Source organism: Xenopus tropicalis, chromosome 8 (genome assembly GCF_000004195.4).
Source record: "Xenopus tropicalis strain Nigerian chromosome 8, UCB_Xtro_10.0, whole genome shotgun sequence".
Lineage (NCBI taxonomy): Eukaryota > Metazoa > Chordata > Amphibia > Anura > Pipidae > Xenopus > Xenopus tropicalis.
Genome location: NC_030684.2, coordinates 7,625,976 through 7,641,454, shown reverse-complemented (window position 1 = coordinate 7,641,454; position 15,479 = coordinate 7,625,976). Strand labels below are relative to the sequence as shown.

At 45.9% G+C, this 15,479-nt stretch overlaps 1 protein-coding gene across 3 annotated transcripts in view; it reads left to right on the top strand.

The window, feature by feature from the left end:
* Window positions 1–15,479, top strand: part of col5a1 (collagen, type V, alpha 1) — a 142,307-nt gene that overhangs the window by 45,334 nt on the left and 81,494 nt on the right. The window lies entirely within an intron of this gene.

The window sequence follows — 15,479 nt, the reverse complement described above, 5'->3', positions numbered from 1 at the left end:
TGTACTGGCAATATACTTGTTGGCATCCCTACCTATGAATCCCTCCCTTCCCTAACTCTTTCTGTGATCAATCAGCTCCTTTTAAATAGAGACATTCACTGGGCAAATTTGCCCATGGGCAGTAACCCTTAGCAACCAATTGGCTTTTTTCAGCCTGCTGCAGGTAGAACAGTGAATGCAACAGTTTGATTTGTTGCCATGGGTTACTGCCCATGAACAAGTTTGCCCAGTGTTGATATATGACCCCTAGTGTTATTTTCCCACCCCCATTTCCCCACTCCATGATGTCATCACCTGCCCCAAACCTGAAGGCCAATATTGTCAAGGGTAACAACCCTACTTTCTGCACCGATCTATGGAGTAGAGGCAGGCCAAACCGACTGGGCGCCCTAGGAAACCCAGCCATCTCCTTGGCCCCACACCCATGTGGCGTCCGTCGTCGAGGCGGGGAGCACCATGAAAGAGATCCTGAGCTAAGGGTTGGCCAAAGAGATACCTGCCTAGCGCCCCCTCACTCTTGTGCCCTAGGCAGGCACCTCTTCTGCCCACCCCTAGTTATGGAGGAATTGTATCCTTACCCATACCTATATGGGGGTCACATGTTCATGCCTATAGGTAAGAAGTCCTAGAGACATTCACTGGGCAAATTTGCCCGTGGGCAGTAACCCTTAGCAACCAATCGGCTTTTTCCAGCCAGCTGCAGGTAGAACAGTGAATGCAATGGTTTGATTTGTTGCCATGGGTTACTGCCCATGAACAAGTTTGCCCAGTGTTGATATATGACCCCCAGTATCATTTTTCCACCCCCATTTCCCCACTCCATGATGTCATCACCTGCCCCAAACCTGAAGGCCAATATTGTCAAGGGTAACAACCCTACTTTCTGCACTGATCTATGGAGTAGAGGCAGGCCAAGCCAACTGGGCACCCTAGGCGACCCAGCCATCTCCTTGGCCCCACGTGGCGTCTGTCGTCGAGGCAGGGAGCACCATGAAAGAGATCCTGAGCTAAGGGTTGGCCAAAGAGATACCTGCCTAGCCCCCCCTCACTCTTGTGCCCTAGGCAGGCACCTCTTCTGCCCACCCCTAGTTATGGAGGAATTGTATCCTTACCCATACCTATATGGGGGTCACATGTTCATGCCTATTGGTAAGAAGTCCTACTTAACGTCGGTGGGATTTCATGGCAGCAGAGAATAACTAGAAACTTAGCTGAATTCCAAGCCAATTTGTGGGACCCGAGCTATTTCCAGCGAGCAGTCCCCGCCCATGAACGCTGGTATGTCGCTGGTATGCAATTAACCCGGTCAGCCCGACCCAGCTAATCAGCAAGTTAAAACAGGAAATCGCCATTCAGTTAAAACAACACAAAGTGAATTCACTAGTAAAACACCTCCGCTTGGAAGAAAAATACTCCGACATAGGATGTACTTTGTCTTTTTGTTTTCCCTCTCCTTCATTGGGCATTGAAGCTGCCCGGACTCACAGGTCCCTTATGTTCTCACCTTGCTTGTGAGATAAACTAGAAATTGTCTCACTCGTGGGCTTGTGAAGTCCACCACCCAAGCCTGATGTGTGTGTGTATACTGGACTCTAGTGTTCCCTTCCCTAGTGGTCACTTCATCATTAGTGGCTTGGAAGGTTCCCTCATTAGCTTTTCTTCTCTTTTTAAAACTGTTTATCCAGCTGCCTCGACGCCCCTGCTTTTTATAGTCAATAGTCCCTTTGATTTGCCAGAGAAAACACCCTCTCCCCCATGGTGTTGAGAAAACCCTCATGCAAAGGCCACTAAAACATAACATTCAACCCCCACACACATATATATTAGTCTTTGTCATGTACAGGTTTCTTGGAATGGAATTGGTGGTGGATACACAAGCTGCAGTCCCAATGGGCTGAGTAGAAGGCTTCATTGGCTTTGTAGAACTTCTTCTGTAGGACATCTTCTGTAGGAAATCTTCTGTTGAATGTCTTCTGTAGGACTTTTTCTGTAGGACATCTTCTGTGTGGTGGATACACAAGTCGCAGTCCCAGTGGGTTGAGCAGAAGGCTTCATTGGCTTTGTAGAACTTCTTCTGTAGGGCTTTTTCTGTAGGACATCTTCTGTGTGGTGGATACACAAGTCGCAGTCCCAGTGGGTTGAGTAGAAGGCTTCATTGGCTTTGTAGAATGTCTTCTGTAGGACTTTTTCTGTAGGACATCTTCTGTGTGGTGGATACACAAGTCACAGTCCTAATGGGTTGAGTAAAAGGCTTCATTGGATTTGTAGAACGTCTTCTGTAGGACTTTTTCTGTAGGACATCTTCTGTGTGGTGGATACACAAGCCGCAGCCCCAATGGGTTGAGTAGAAGGCTTCACTGGCTTTGTAGAATGTCTTCTGCAGGACTTCTTCTGTAGGACTTCTTCTGTAGGACATCTTCTGCTGAACGTCTTCTGTAGGACTTTTTCTGTAGGACTTTTTCTGTAGGACTTTTTCTGTAGGAAATCTTCTGTAGAATTTCTTCTGTAGGACATCTTCTGTTGAACGTCTTCTGTAGGACATTTTCTTTAGGACTTCAACAGGACTTTGATCATATTGGCTGCCCACCTTCTTACCTCTCAGCTTTATTCTCATTTCTTTTCTTTCTTTATAATAGTTTAAGTGAGTATAAAAGCCAGGTAACGCTCCACATGTAGAACATGGCAGGGGCCGATGGAAAGTGGAATGTTCTTGCCAATATCTTTCAAAACCTCGCAGGTTTTCCGACACGCTGGCTTTCATCATAAAGTTCCGGCGCGGCCAGATTTTCTGTTTATGTTAGACACCGTGTCCTTACTACAGAACAGGGTTGCTGGAGGAAATATTAGTTACTGAGTTTCCCCTTACTGCTCATTGCTATGCTGCTGTGTTGGCAGACGAGTGTATGTAGGGCTGTGAGTTCAATATCAGTTGGTCTGTAATGAAAAGCATTGGCAATTGCTTGCCCAGCACTCCGTAAAGGTGGCCATACATCCTCCACTTATTTGGCGAGGTTGCCAAACATGGACATCTTCTCCCCAATGTTCCCACTTAAGGTGGGTGATATTGGGCAAATTGAAATTACAATCACCAGTATAGGAGCCGTCCTTATCAACCTGCCTGATCAACCCCTAGCCGATTTTTGGACTGATATTGATCAGGGAGGCCCGTTGGGGGCCCCATACATGGGTAGATAAGCTGCCAAATTGGTCTACCCGTGTAGGGCCACCTTAAGACGTTAATGAGACCCTAACACTTTTAGAACATTTGTAATTCTTTGATCTCTGTACAACCCATAGCTTTCTATAATATGTTCTTATGTGCTTTTTCTGGGATTATAACCTTACCCTCCCTTTCAATGGCTGTTGAAACAAGCCAATCAGATCTTAGGATCTCTCTAACAAGGTTAGTGCATTGGATACATCAAGTAACTTCTGTTGTGTTGACAGCTGGGCTGTCAAACTGGAGGCCGTTAGCTGGATGTGGCCTTCTAAGAGATTTTTATGGTCCTCCCCCAGGCTGTTCAAGAGCTCCATTGACCTCAATGGTTGACATCATCATTATATTATAATCTGGGCCTTGAATGAGTAGAATAGTGAATTCGAGGAAATATAAAAGGACGTTATAGAAGATTAAGGTCTTCCAGATGGGTTTAACCCCCCCATACAGATGTGCATGTGTGTTTTAGAGTCTACAGTAGTCTCAATCACATATAAATATGGCTTCCGGGGGGCAAAACAGGTAGATCAAAGGATGTTGCTCAACCAATTTGTCTATATGACGAGCCAGTAAGGTACATCATCATTATTCCTTAGCCTGGAGGCAGCTTTGCCTGGCTCCCTACCAGAAGGCAGATAAAGGGAACCTTAATATGCCTAATTTTAGCTTATTAATTGCAAGGAAACATCTCCCTTCTGTACATATCTAGGATCCTTTCAACATCATCAAAGCTGAATGAATATTACGCTAAGGTTATTTAGGGTCACCTTTTCATGCTGGTTGCTTATGACCCATTTACCCAGAGTGGTACAAACAAAACCCAATAAAAGCCCAAGACCCCATGTATGGGAAACCCCCCAACGGCCTTCCCAACTGATATCTTGTTCAGGTAGGTTTGATTCCCATCAGATCAGGGACCACAACGGCTCATTGTTGAGGTCCTCGCTGTCCTAATTCGATCGTTTGGCCCTAGGTCTCAACAATTGAGTTAAGCTGCCACCATAGGTATTGGCCCATTGGTGCAAGTGTATCTCTGGTTAGATAAATACTGCTTGTTTGGATTAGCAATACCCGTGTGTTTACCCCTGGCAGCCATACAGGTAGGGTTGCCACCTTTGCCGGCTTCTTTCTCCAGGCAGGGGGTGGGTGGTGATGTCACAAGGGACGGGGAGGGGTGGGCATTAGTGATAAGCGAATCTGTCCCGTTTCGCGTCGCCATAAAATTTGGGAAACGGCGAAAAATGTGTGATTTTTTTGTCGCCCGTGTCTTTTTTTTTGTCGTCTGCGGCCCGCGACCATGACCATGTCCAATTTTGACCAATTTGACGCGCAAAGAAATTTTTTTCGCGGCAAATTGTCACGGAAGTTTTGCGAAACAATGCCCCCGCACTTTTTTGTGACGCGACTGCGTCCTTTTCTTTACACAACCGGGCCCTATTTAACACGACTGTGTCCACTTTTGACCAATTTGACGCGCAAAGAAATTTTTCGTGCCAAATTGTCACGGAAGTTTGGCGCCCGCACTTTTTTGGGACTTTGGCCCTCTTTTTTACACGGCTGCGCCCATTTTTTGACGCGTCCACTTTTGACCAATTTGAGGTTGGACTAAATTTTTCACTTCAAATTGTCACGGAAGTTTCGCGAAACAATTCGCCCGCACTTTTTTTGTGACGCGACTGCACCCTTTTTTTGACGTGGCTGTGCCCTTTTTTTGACTCGACCGCGGCCTATTTGACGCGACCGTGTCTACTTTTGACCAATTTTTCACGGCAAATTGTCATGGAAGTTTCGCAAAACTATTCGCCAATGGCGAAATGCTGAAATTCCCTGCGAATCCATGCCTGGCGAAAAGATTCGCTCATCACTAGTGGGCGTGGGGAAGGGGCGGGTTGCTGACGTCACGAGGCAGGGCAATTGCCAACTGTCCGATCGCCACAGCCTTCTAAAATGGAAAACCGTGCAGGCAGTTTTGACCCAGACAGCCTGGGTTTTGGAAGTTCAAAACTGTCAGATTTACTGCTGTAGGACCGTCTCCAAATGATGTGAAGGTATCACAAATGCACAGAACATTAGGAAAGGCATTTCCCCCCTGTGTTTGTGCCGTTGGGCCCCGCAGGGCCGTGTCGCTTTCCAAATGGGTTTGAATCCAGAGAACAATAAGGCAGCTCGATGCGCGGTGATTGAGACCAACAAGTCCTGCTTTGCACAAGCTTGCACTCTCGCTCATCTGCCTCTTCACTCTGACAGCCCGGGCAGCGTGCCAGCCCCCAAAGGAAAATCCTCACGCTTGCCTTGGCCATTCCCCAGCCTGCAGGTGGAGTTCTGACTTAGATTTAGACATCACCATCGCTTGAGATAGAATAGATATGAGACCCCCTGGGAGACTGCCCGGAATGCCGGAGTAGATTTCTGATGAGTTGAGCAGAACAGCGGATGCCCACATGTGGCCCATTCCCACTCCTCTGGCAGCAAACATGGAAACATTTCATCAGCCTTTGTTTACTGTACGGTCATCTCTTCCATAAGTGGGGGGGATAGAGTGTGTGTGTATTAATGGGGGGATAGAGTGTGTGTGTGTTAATGGGGGGGATAGAGTGTGTGTGTTAATGGGGGCAGGGTAGAGTGTGTGTAGTAATGGGGGTGGGGGATGGAGTGTGTGTTAATGGGGCCGGGGTAGAGTGTGTGTAGTAATGGGGGTGGGGATGGAGTGTGTAGTAATGGGGGTGGGGATGGAGTGTGTATTAATGGGGCCGGGGTAGAGTTTGTGTAGTAATAGGGGTGGGGATGGAGTGTGTGTTGATGGGGCCGGGGTAGAGTGTGTGTAGTAATGGGGGTGGGGTTGAGTGTGTGTAGTAATGGGGTGGGGATGGAGTGTGTAGTAATGGGGGTGGGGATGGAGTGTGTATTAATGGGGCCGGGGTAGAGTGTGTGTAGTAATGGGGGTGGGGATGGAGTGTGTGTTAATGGGGCTGGGGTAGAGTGTGTGTAGTAATGGGGGTGGGGATGGAGTGTGTAGTAATGGGGGTGGGGATGGAGTGTGTATTAATGGGGCCGGGGTAGAGTGTGTGTAGTAATGGGGGTGGGGATGGAGTGTGTGTTAATGGGGCTGGGGTAGAGTGTGTGTAGTAATGGGGGTGGGGATGGAGTGTGTGTTAATGGGGCTGGGGTAGAGTGTGTGTAGTAATGGGGGTGGGGATGGAGTGTGTGTATTAATGGGGCCGGGGTAGAGTGTGTGTATTAATGGGGCCGGGGTAGAGTGTGTGGGTATTAAGACAGGGAGGTAAACTTTAGGGTCATTGTTAGGCAATATCTCCTATTACCTGTCAACAAGCAAAATGTTCTACTCATCTCCCAAAAATGATATTCTGGGACCATCAACCGTATGATTTATTTCACATATTCAAGTCGTACCGCTTCGAGGTGTGCAACATATCCAACATTCTCTCTGCCTTGTTAATCCGTTACACCCTGCCAAGACTACTCATCCTAACCGGCTGCCTTCTGGCTCATCTCAAGCTCTTACTTCATGTTTTCCCTTAATACTTGTTGCACCCATGTATCAGACTTTACTGTGATCCCCACTGCTGGGATTAAAACCAAAGTCTAGTTAAGTCCTGTCTGCACTGGGATCCTTATTTCTAAATACACCCCTAATCCCTGTCTGTTCCACAACCACAACCTTCTTCTGGCCTCCTATGTCATAACCTTACTACTGTCTGCCCTTAATCTCATACCACTGGGAAACTTAATACCCTGTCAGAATATATTTCCAACCACTGCAGTCTTCAGATGTCCCCCAAAGACCTACACGATCCAAAGAAACTCTTTCTGGTCTTGAGTGCTCATAGTGAGTGGTTTTGACCAAGTGGTCTTGTTCTTGTCCTTGACCATGAACCTTTCCCCTTTATAATACCCTGAGATTTTTAGGTTCCCCCATTGCCTACTGTCTGCCCTTAATCTCATACTACTGGGAAACTTAATACCCTGTCAGTATATTTCAACCACTGCAGTCTTTAAATGTCCCCCAAAGACCTACATGATCCAGAGAAATTCTTTCAGGTCTTGAGTGCTCATAGTGAGTGGTTTTGACCAAGTGGACCTGGTCTTGAGTGCTCATAGTGAGTGGTTTTGACCAAGTGGTCTTGTTCTTGTCCTTGACCATGAACCTTTCCCCTTTATAATACCTCTTATACCCTGAGATTTTTAGGTTGCCCTTAATCTCATACTACTGGGAAACTTGTTACCCTGTCAGAATATTTCCAACCACTGCAGTCTTCAGATGTCCCCCAAAGACCTACATGATCCAAATAAACTCTTTCTGGTCTTGGGTGCTCATGGGCTCATAGTGAGTGGTTTTGACCAAGTGGTCTTGTCCTTGACCATGAACCTTTCCCCTTTATAATACCTCTTATACCCTAAGATTTTTAGGTTCCCCCATTGCCTACTGTCTGCCCTTAATCTCATACTACTGGGAAACTTAATACCCTGTCAGAGTATATTTCCAACCACTGCAGTCTTCAGATGTCCCCCAAAGGCCCACATGATCCAGAGAAACTCTTTCTGGTCTTCAGCGCTCATAGTGAGTGGTTTTGACCAAGTGGTCTTGTCCTTGACCATGAACCATAATACCTCTTATACCCTGAGATTTTTAGGTTCCCCCATTGCCTCTAGATTGTAAACTCAGCTCAGGCTGGTGGTTTAAAATGGATACTATTAACTACATTGATAAAACTTGGATAGTGGGAGGCTGAGCCCTTCACAGATGGTTAATGGTTGCCTATACACTTGCCTACACTAAGACAGTTAGATATGAGATTTCTGTGCCAGCTCCTGGGAATAATTTCAACTACAGTGCCCTTAAGCCAACGTCAATGTTGGGTTACAACAAATATGGCTAATATGTGGCTAAAGCAGAAGGAACATGATGTTTCCAGCAGAAACATGTGAAACGAGCCGTCCATACCGCACAGAACTGACTTTTATAGTTATGGCTCTTTATAGGAAACCTAAATAAAGACTTTATTGTTTCACTGCTGAGCAAGTCAGAACCTCAAGAATTGCTCTTGGCATTTGTCAGGGGCGGATTTACAAGTAGAAATCCTGAGCCTGGTTTTATTGCCGTTCCGTGGCACAGAACGAGCGGATGTTTTCTGCTAATTCAGATAGGACTTGAATTATTCAATGCAAAGATGTCACCATCTGGCTTTCCATGTTGGAATCCGTGGCCCTGTTTACTAGTCTGCCGGCAGCTGGCGTGTTTGCCGAGCGTTGTTTTGTTTGAGTGGAATGAGAAAGTCTTGTGCTCCTGGAGCACTTTGTCACGTCCGTGCAAACGATTTACACCTGTCCGGCCATCTTCTCCACGTAGGGGCAGTTTGTTTTGGCCAAACTGTGAATGGAGGAGCGCTACTGACAAAACAAACATTCAACTTCAAGCTCCAGTGTTTAATCTATACTTCTCAGATGTGTCCAGTGCTAGTGGAGGATGATGGGAGTTATGGTTTTCCAATGCAGTGCCTTAAGGGTTGCAATTATGGCTTCCATTACAACCGTCAAATTAGCTTCTGCCCCAATGGCTTCCTACATGACTGTTTGTCTAAAGGTGCCCATACACCTTCAGATCCGATCGCTTGGCGATGTCACTAAGCAAGCGGATCTTCTCCCGATATCCCCACCTACGGGTGGGCGATATCGGGAAAATCCAGGCCCTGGGGCCAAACGATCGAATTATAACGACGGGTATAGGCAAAGTCGGTCCGGGGACCGCATCAACGAGCCAATGCGGTCCCCTATCCGACTAGATTTTTTAACCTGCCCGATCGTGATCTGCCCGATTTCAGGCCAGATATCCGTCGGGCAGGCCCATCGGTAGTGCCCATACACAGGCTGATTAGCTGCTGAGCAATATCGGGAGAATCCAGGCTAATTCGATCATTTGGCACTGGGGCCAAACGATCAAATTATAACGAGGGTTATAGGCAAAGTCGGTCCGGGGACCGCATCAACAAGCCGATGTGGTCCCTGATCCGACTAGATTTTTTAACCTGCCCGATTGAGATCGGGCCGATTTCAGGCCAGATATCGGTCGGGCAGACCCGTTGGTAGTGCCCATACACAGGCCGATTAGCTGCCAAATCGGTCTAAGGGACCGATATCGGCAGCTAGAATCGGCCCGTGTTTGGGGACCTTAAGGCAGGTTGCTCCCCAACCCCTTCCATGTTGCTCCCCAACCCCTTCCATGTTGCTCCCAATGGCCTTAAAGCAAGTGCTTATTTTTGAATTTCTGGCTTGGACGCAAGTTTTAGTTGCATAAAGAATAGGTATAATGCCAAACAGAGTCTCCTTTATGCTCTTAGGCTGCCAGTTCACACAAAGGCTATCAAATAACCAATCACAGCCCTTATTTGGTACCCCAAGGTAGATTTTTTCATGCTTGTGTTGCTCCCCAACTGTTTTCACATATGAATGTGGCTCTCAAGTAGAAAAGGTTGGGGTTCCCTGGTCTAATGGTACCCATACACCTTCGGTCGGGCAGGCCCGTCGGTAGTGCCCATACACGGCCCGATTAGCTGCCGAATCGGTCTAAGGGACCCATATCGGCAGCTAGAATTGGCCCGTGTATGGGGATCTCAAGGCAACCAAGAAAGATTGTGCAGATCGTCAAGTGCATTCCATGGTCATAATGACTAGGGCATTACGAGTGGCTTATGTCAGTCTCTCAAAGTAGCCAAATGTTCCACGAGTGTCTTCTGAGACTGGGTTGGAAACAGATGTCTACAAATAAAAAGAAGGGAGTACCCTACGACTTGCCCTTTACTCAAGGAAATGTGTATAAATGCCTAGGTGGGGGTTACACAAGGTCATCCCTTTCAAAAACCATTAAAAACCATTGCTGCCCAGCTTTATGGAAGCTATGAGAAGATATCAGGGGCAATTGTCTGTTCGGGTTTCATAGAACTTGATTTTTTTTCCCCCTGAGAATAAATGACTCAGTGCAGAAAAATGTCAGAAGTGCAAATATTTTAATTTGATTTGTTTTGGCTGATGGGAACTGGGAAGGAGGGAGGGTAATTCCTTACACTGTTCTGGCAGTGGAATTCAGACGTTAAACAGACTTCTCCTAAACGGAGCTGAGAGTCGCTCACGTTAGCAAGGTTTTAGCTGTGGGGATGGAAAGATCTCTGTGGTATTTTCTGATGCACACATCCTATTTCTGTTTACAGAAGCTTGGCCTTCTGCCCGAACAAATTCATAGAAAGTAGACACGGGCACTTTAACTCTTTCTAAAGCCTGGTTGCGGTGGAGATACGTTACATATTATCACCTTGTTTTGGAGAACGCAGAGAACCTGCCTTCTCTATCAGATGGTCTAGTGCAGTGGTCTCCAACCTTTTTTGGACCATGGACCAGTTTCAAGAAAGACAGTTTTTCCGAGGACCAGGGGTGGTGGATATAGACCTTAGATTCTTTCCCTGCAACTAGATGTACCCAGCCCCCTTGCTCTTCTTACTCCCACCTAAGTGTTGACATCCCCTGATGCTTAATATGGAGCTTTAAGTACTTTGGTCCTTTTCACGATCAGTAGAAGGCTTCCTGGGCTTCCTGAGTTGGGATCACAGGTAATTGGGACCTAGAGGTGGCCCAGTTTAGCACAGCCCACGGCCTGGCACTGGTCCCCGCCCCGGTGGTTGTGGACACCTGGCCTAGTGTTTGTGGTGGCATCTTGCTCCTTGTTGGGTATCCACAGAGACCTTGTTTTATTGAGTTCATTTCTTGGGGAGGTAGGGATGGGGTTGAGGGTAGAATTAGGTTTGGATCAGGAAGGGCATTCAGCCCACTCGCTCTTCTTACTCCTACCTAAGTGTTGACATCCCCTGATGCTTAATATGGAGCTTTAATTGCTTTGGTCCTTTTCACGATCAGTTAAAAGCTTCCTGGGCTTCGCATAGCAGTAGTCATGGAGTTGGGATCACAGGTAATTGGGACCTAGAGGTGGCCCAGTTTAGCACGGCCTGGCACTGGTCCCCGGCCCTGTGGTTGTTGACCCCTGGTCTAGTCTTTGTGGTGGCATCTTGCACCTTGTTGGGTATCCACGGAGACCTTGTTTTATTGAGTTCATTTCTTGGGGAGGCAGGTATGGGGTTGAGGGTAGAATTAGGTTTGGATCAGGAAGGGCATTCAGTCCAATCGCTCTTCTTACTCCCACCTAAGTGTTGACATCCCCTGATGCTTAATATGGAGCTTTAAGTACTTTGGTCCTTTTCACGATCAGTAAAAAGCTTCCTGGGCTTCGCATAGCAGTAGTCATGGAGTTGGGATCACAGGTAATTGGGACCTTGAGGTGGCCCAGTTTAGCACAGCCCATGGCCTGGCACTGGTCCCCGGCCCTGTGGTTGTGGACCCCTGGTCTAGTCTTTGTGGTGGCACCTTGTTGGGTATCCACGGAGACCTTGTTTTATTGAGTTCATTTCTTGGGGAGCCAGGGATGGGGTTGAGGATAGAATTAGGTTTGGAGTAGGAAGGACATTCCTTCCTTCCTTCCTGAATCCACGTTTCTTTCTTGACCAGTAGGAAAGTAGTTTGCTTTGGGTTGTGGATGTACATGTTGAAGGTTTAGGACTAACTGATACCCACACAGCTGATAGAAGCCTGACCTCGTATTCTTTAAGCCATGACAGGTCCTTCATGTACACATAAGCTTAGCATGGTAATAGTCACCTTGTATGTCACCCATGTTGCTCTGAGCTCAATAACCTTTTCTTATGGGTCTTCTGGAATTGCCCTTATACCCCGTGCCCACACATAAGGCTGAGTGTCATTGTTAGGCAAAGATCTTAAATGTCACTGGCCGTATGCCAACGCCAACAGAGTGCCCCTCTTGGAAAGTGGCACAATGGGATCATTTTACAGAACAAGCCACAATATATAATCAGACAATTCAGTCAAATTTTTGTAATTGGGAGTGTTTTGTCACAAAGCTGACCAGGGTTTTGGATTGTGTCAACAACTTGGTTCTGCCCGAGTGGAGCTGGAATTGAAATCTGTGCTTGTTTGTCCCACAGCTGATTTAATATTAATATTGTAGGAATTTAGCACTGTACTCAATAAGCAGATGCTGAAATCTCTACTATGCCAGGCAGCGTTGCCAACTGAGATGGTAATTATATGTGTGAGAGCCTAAATACAGTAGGGTTCCACCATATCTACTTATACTTTGGTGTACTTTGTTCTCTACTAGCTACCGTTGCACTAAATGCCATCTATACTGGTTGGTGGCATAACATAGCATAGTCTGGTGTTTTCTATAGCTCAACTAGAGTTACTGGGCCACAAAGCATTAGAGTTTTAGGGCCCACGCCCACTGCAAAAAGATTTGGAGAAGAACAATAGCATCTTAAAAATTAATGGAGGTGCAGAATAAGGGCTGTGATTGGCTATTAGGTAGCCTCTATGCACACTATCAGCTTACAGGGGCTTTATTTGGTAGCAAATCTTGTTTTTATTCAACCAAAACTTGCCCCCAAGTCAGGAATTCAAAAATAACTACCTGGTTTGGGTGCACTGAGAGCAACATCCAAGGGGTTGGGGAGCAACATGTTGCCCCCGAGCCTCTGGTTAGGGATCTACCAGGCCTCTACCAGGTCTTCTATACTGCCAGCACCACTTAAGTTTTACTGTCACCATCAGTTATGGTCCAAGAACAACTTCTTTTCTATGTTATGGTGTATTTTTGTCATGGGTGGCTTGGTCTTCTGGATCAAATAATATCTAAGGGGCAGCTTTTTCTCCTTTTCTTAAGCCAGTTGCCTATGGGCTCGGTTGCAAAATGTATTTTCTCTACTGTAAAAAGTTGGCATCGCAGTGTAGATGAATAGAGTAGAACTCTTGATCCCTTTTCTGGCACGCTCATCGTTCCAGCCATGTGAACCACTTTCTGCTAGGCACTGTTTCCTTTGGGAATCTGCCAATTACATTTGATCAACCCCCCCGGCAGTATAAACAAACATTGTAGCAATGTGTTCATTTTAACTTCTAGCAAAACCAGTGCAACATCTGATGATGCTCTCCAGCGACTTCTGACTTTAGTTTAAATCTGTACCGCCTCTGGGTTCACTTGTAGCCTTCAAGATTACTCTTCAAAGTAAATGTGAACATAAGAAAATGTAAAGTTGTGGAATGTTTTACTTAGCTAGATGTTTGCCAGGAACCACCAGAAGGTCCACATCTTCTTAGGGCCATCAGCAGAAACCCTACTTTATTCACTTAGTACCCCATAACTTTGAAGAATAGGACCACATCACAGATGACCTCTTCAGCAGTACCCCTCCAATGGCTACCCCCTAGAACCCTGATTCCACTGGGTGGGTTAATGTGTTCTACTGCAAACTCTTCTAGGTTTTTAGGTGTTGAAGTTCATGTTGATGTTCTTCAAAACACTCTCTACAAGTTTTCAAACCAGTTCCTGTACTGTAACCTCTAGCTGTTCCATATATTGTCTTGATTCATTGGTTCATCTGTTTCCATGGCTTTCACTCGCCTGAATCCTAAATGTGTAAATGCCAAAGCATTGTCCCTCCCATTCATTCTGCACACTGAGAAGGTTTTTTTCATACGTTTTTTCTCATCCCACATGACTTTTCCGTGTGACATAACAGCATGACGGACGTGGAAATGCAACTTGATGCTCTCAGATATTCCATTGCTCTCTGAACTTTGGCAGCCAGGCCTGAAACTACCAGGTCAAGGCGGACAATTAGCTCTATTCATGAGATGTAGAAAACTACTGAAAGGCCCTCAATGAATGAGAAATGGTAAGGGTCACACAGAGACTGTAGCCCCCTGTTCCATCAATGTCGCTATTGGCCGAGCTATTATTGAAGTAAGAACTTTTATGGAACAACAGAGAAAGCTTAGATAAGACTCGTTAGAAAAGAGATATCCAGAAACCCTGTCCGTAGTTAGGTCTTCAGAGCTGAACTTGGGCTCTACTTAAAACAACAAACATATAAAGCACTTAGATAAAAGCAGCAGTTCCCTCACACATAGACATTAAATACACCAATATGTCAGTGGGCAATGTGACCTCTCACCTTTTGCTGCTTTCATGACCCAGGTCTTGTCAGACATCTGTTTTCCTGCCTGTTGAGGCTCGTCATGGTCAGAATGGTTCATGTCTTACATGGTTAGATGTTGAATGCTAATTATTTTACGGTGGGGGGGGCTCTGTGTGAGTGAAAACTCTCAAGGGCCATTTGGGCTACTGCTACAGGCACATTCTACTAACTATCTATGGATTCAGGAAATAATACTTGCTTTGAAGAACATCTACCATTACTTAGTGTCTCCTATTGTAGTATTTACTGATGGTTGAATATGGAAAACCCCCTGAGTACTAAGTTGGCATCTTTATAAGTGGTTGTTGGGCCTTCAGAAAACTCTCAAGGGCCATTTGGGCCACTGCTACAGGCACATTCTACTAACTATCTAGGGATTCAGGAATAATACTTGCTTTGAAGAACATCTACCATTACTTAGTTCCTCCTATTGTAGTATTTACTGATGGGTGAATAGGGAAAACCCCCAAGTACTGAGTTAGCATCTCTATAAGTGGTTGTTGGGCCTTCAGAAAACTCTCTACTGCTACAGGCACATTCTACTAACTATCTATGGATTCAGGAAATAATACTTGCTTTGAAGAACATCTACCATTACTTAGTTCCTCCTATTATAGTATTTACTAATGGCTGAACATGGAAAGTCCCCTAATTACTGAGTTGGCCTCTTTATAAGTGGTTGTTGGGCCTTCAGAAAACTCTCCAGGGCCATTTGGGCCACTGCTACAGGCACATTCTACTAACTATCTATGGATTCAGGAAATAATACTTGCTTTGAAGAACATCTACAATTACTTAGTTCCTCCTATTGTAGTATTTACTGATGGCTGAATATGGAAAACCCCCTAAGTACTGAGTTGGCATCTTTATAAGTGGTTGTTGGGCCTTCAGAAGACTCTCAAGAGCCATTTTGGCCACTGCTACAGGCACATTATACTAACTATCTATGGCTTCAGGAAATAATACTTTCTTTGAAGAACATCTACCATTACTTAGTGTCTGCTATTGTAGTATTTACTGATGGCTGAATATGGAAAACCCCCTAAGTACTGAGCTGGCATCTTTATAAGTGGTTGTTGTCCCTTTTTCACTTCAATTTACTCGCCCAGAGCTGAACTTTCCGGCCTCTCAGGGAGGAGAGGATAGAG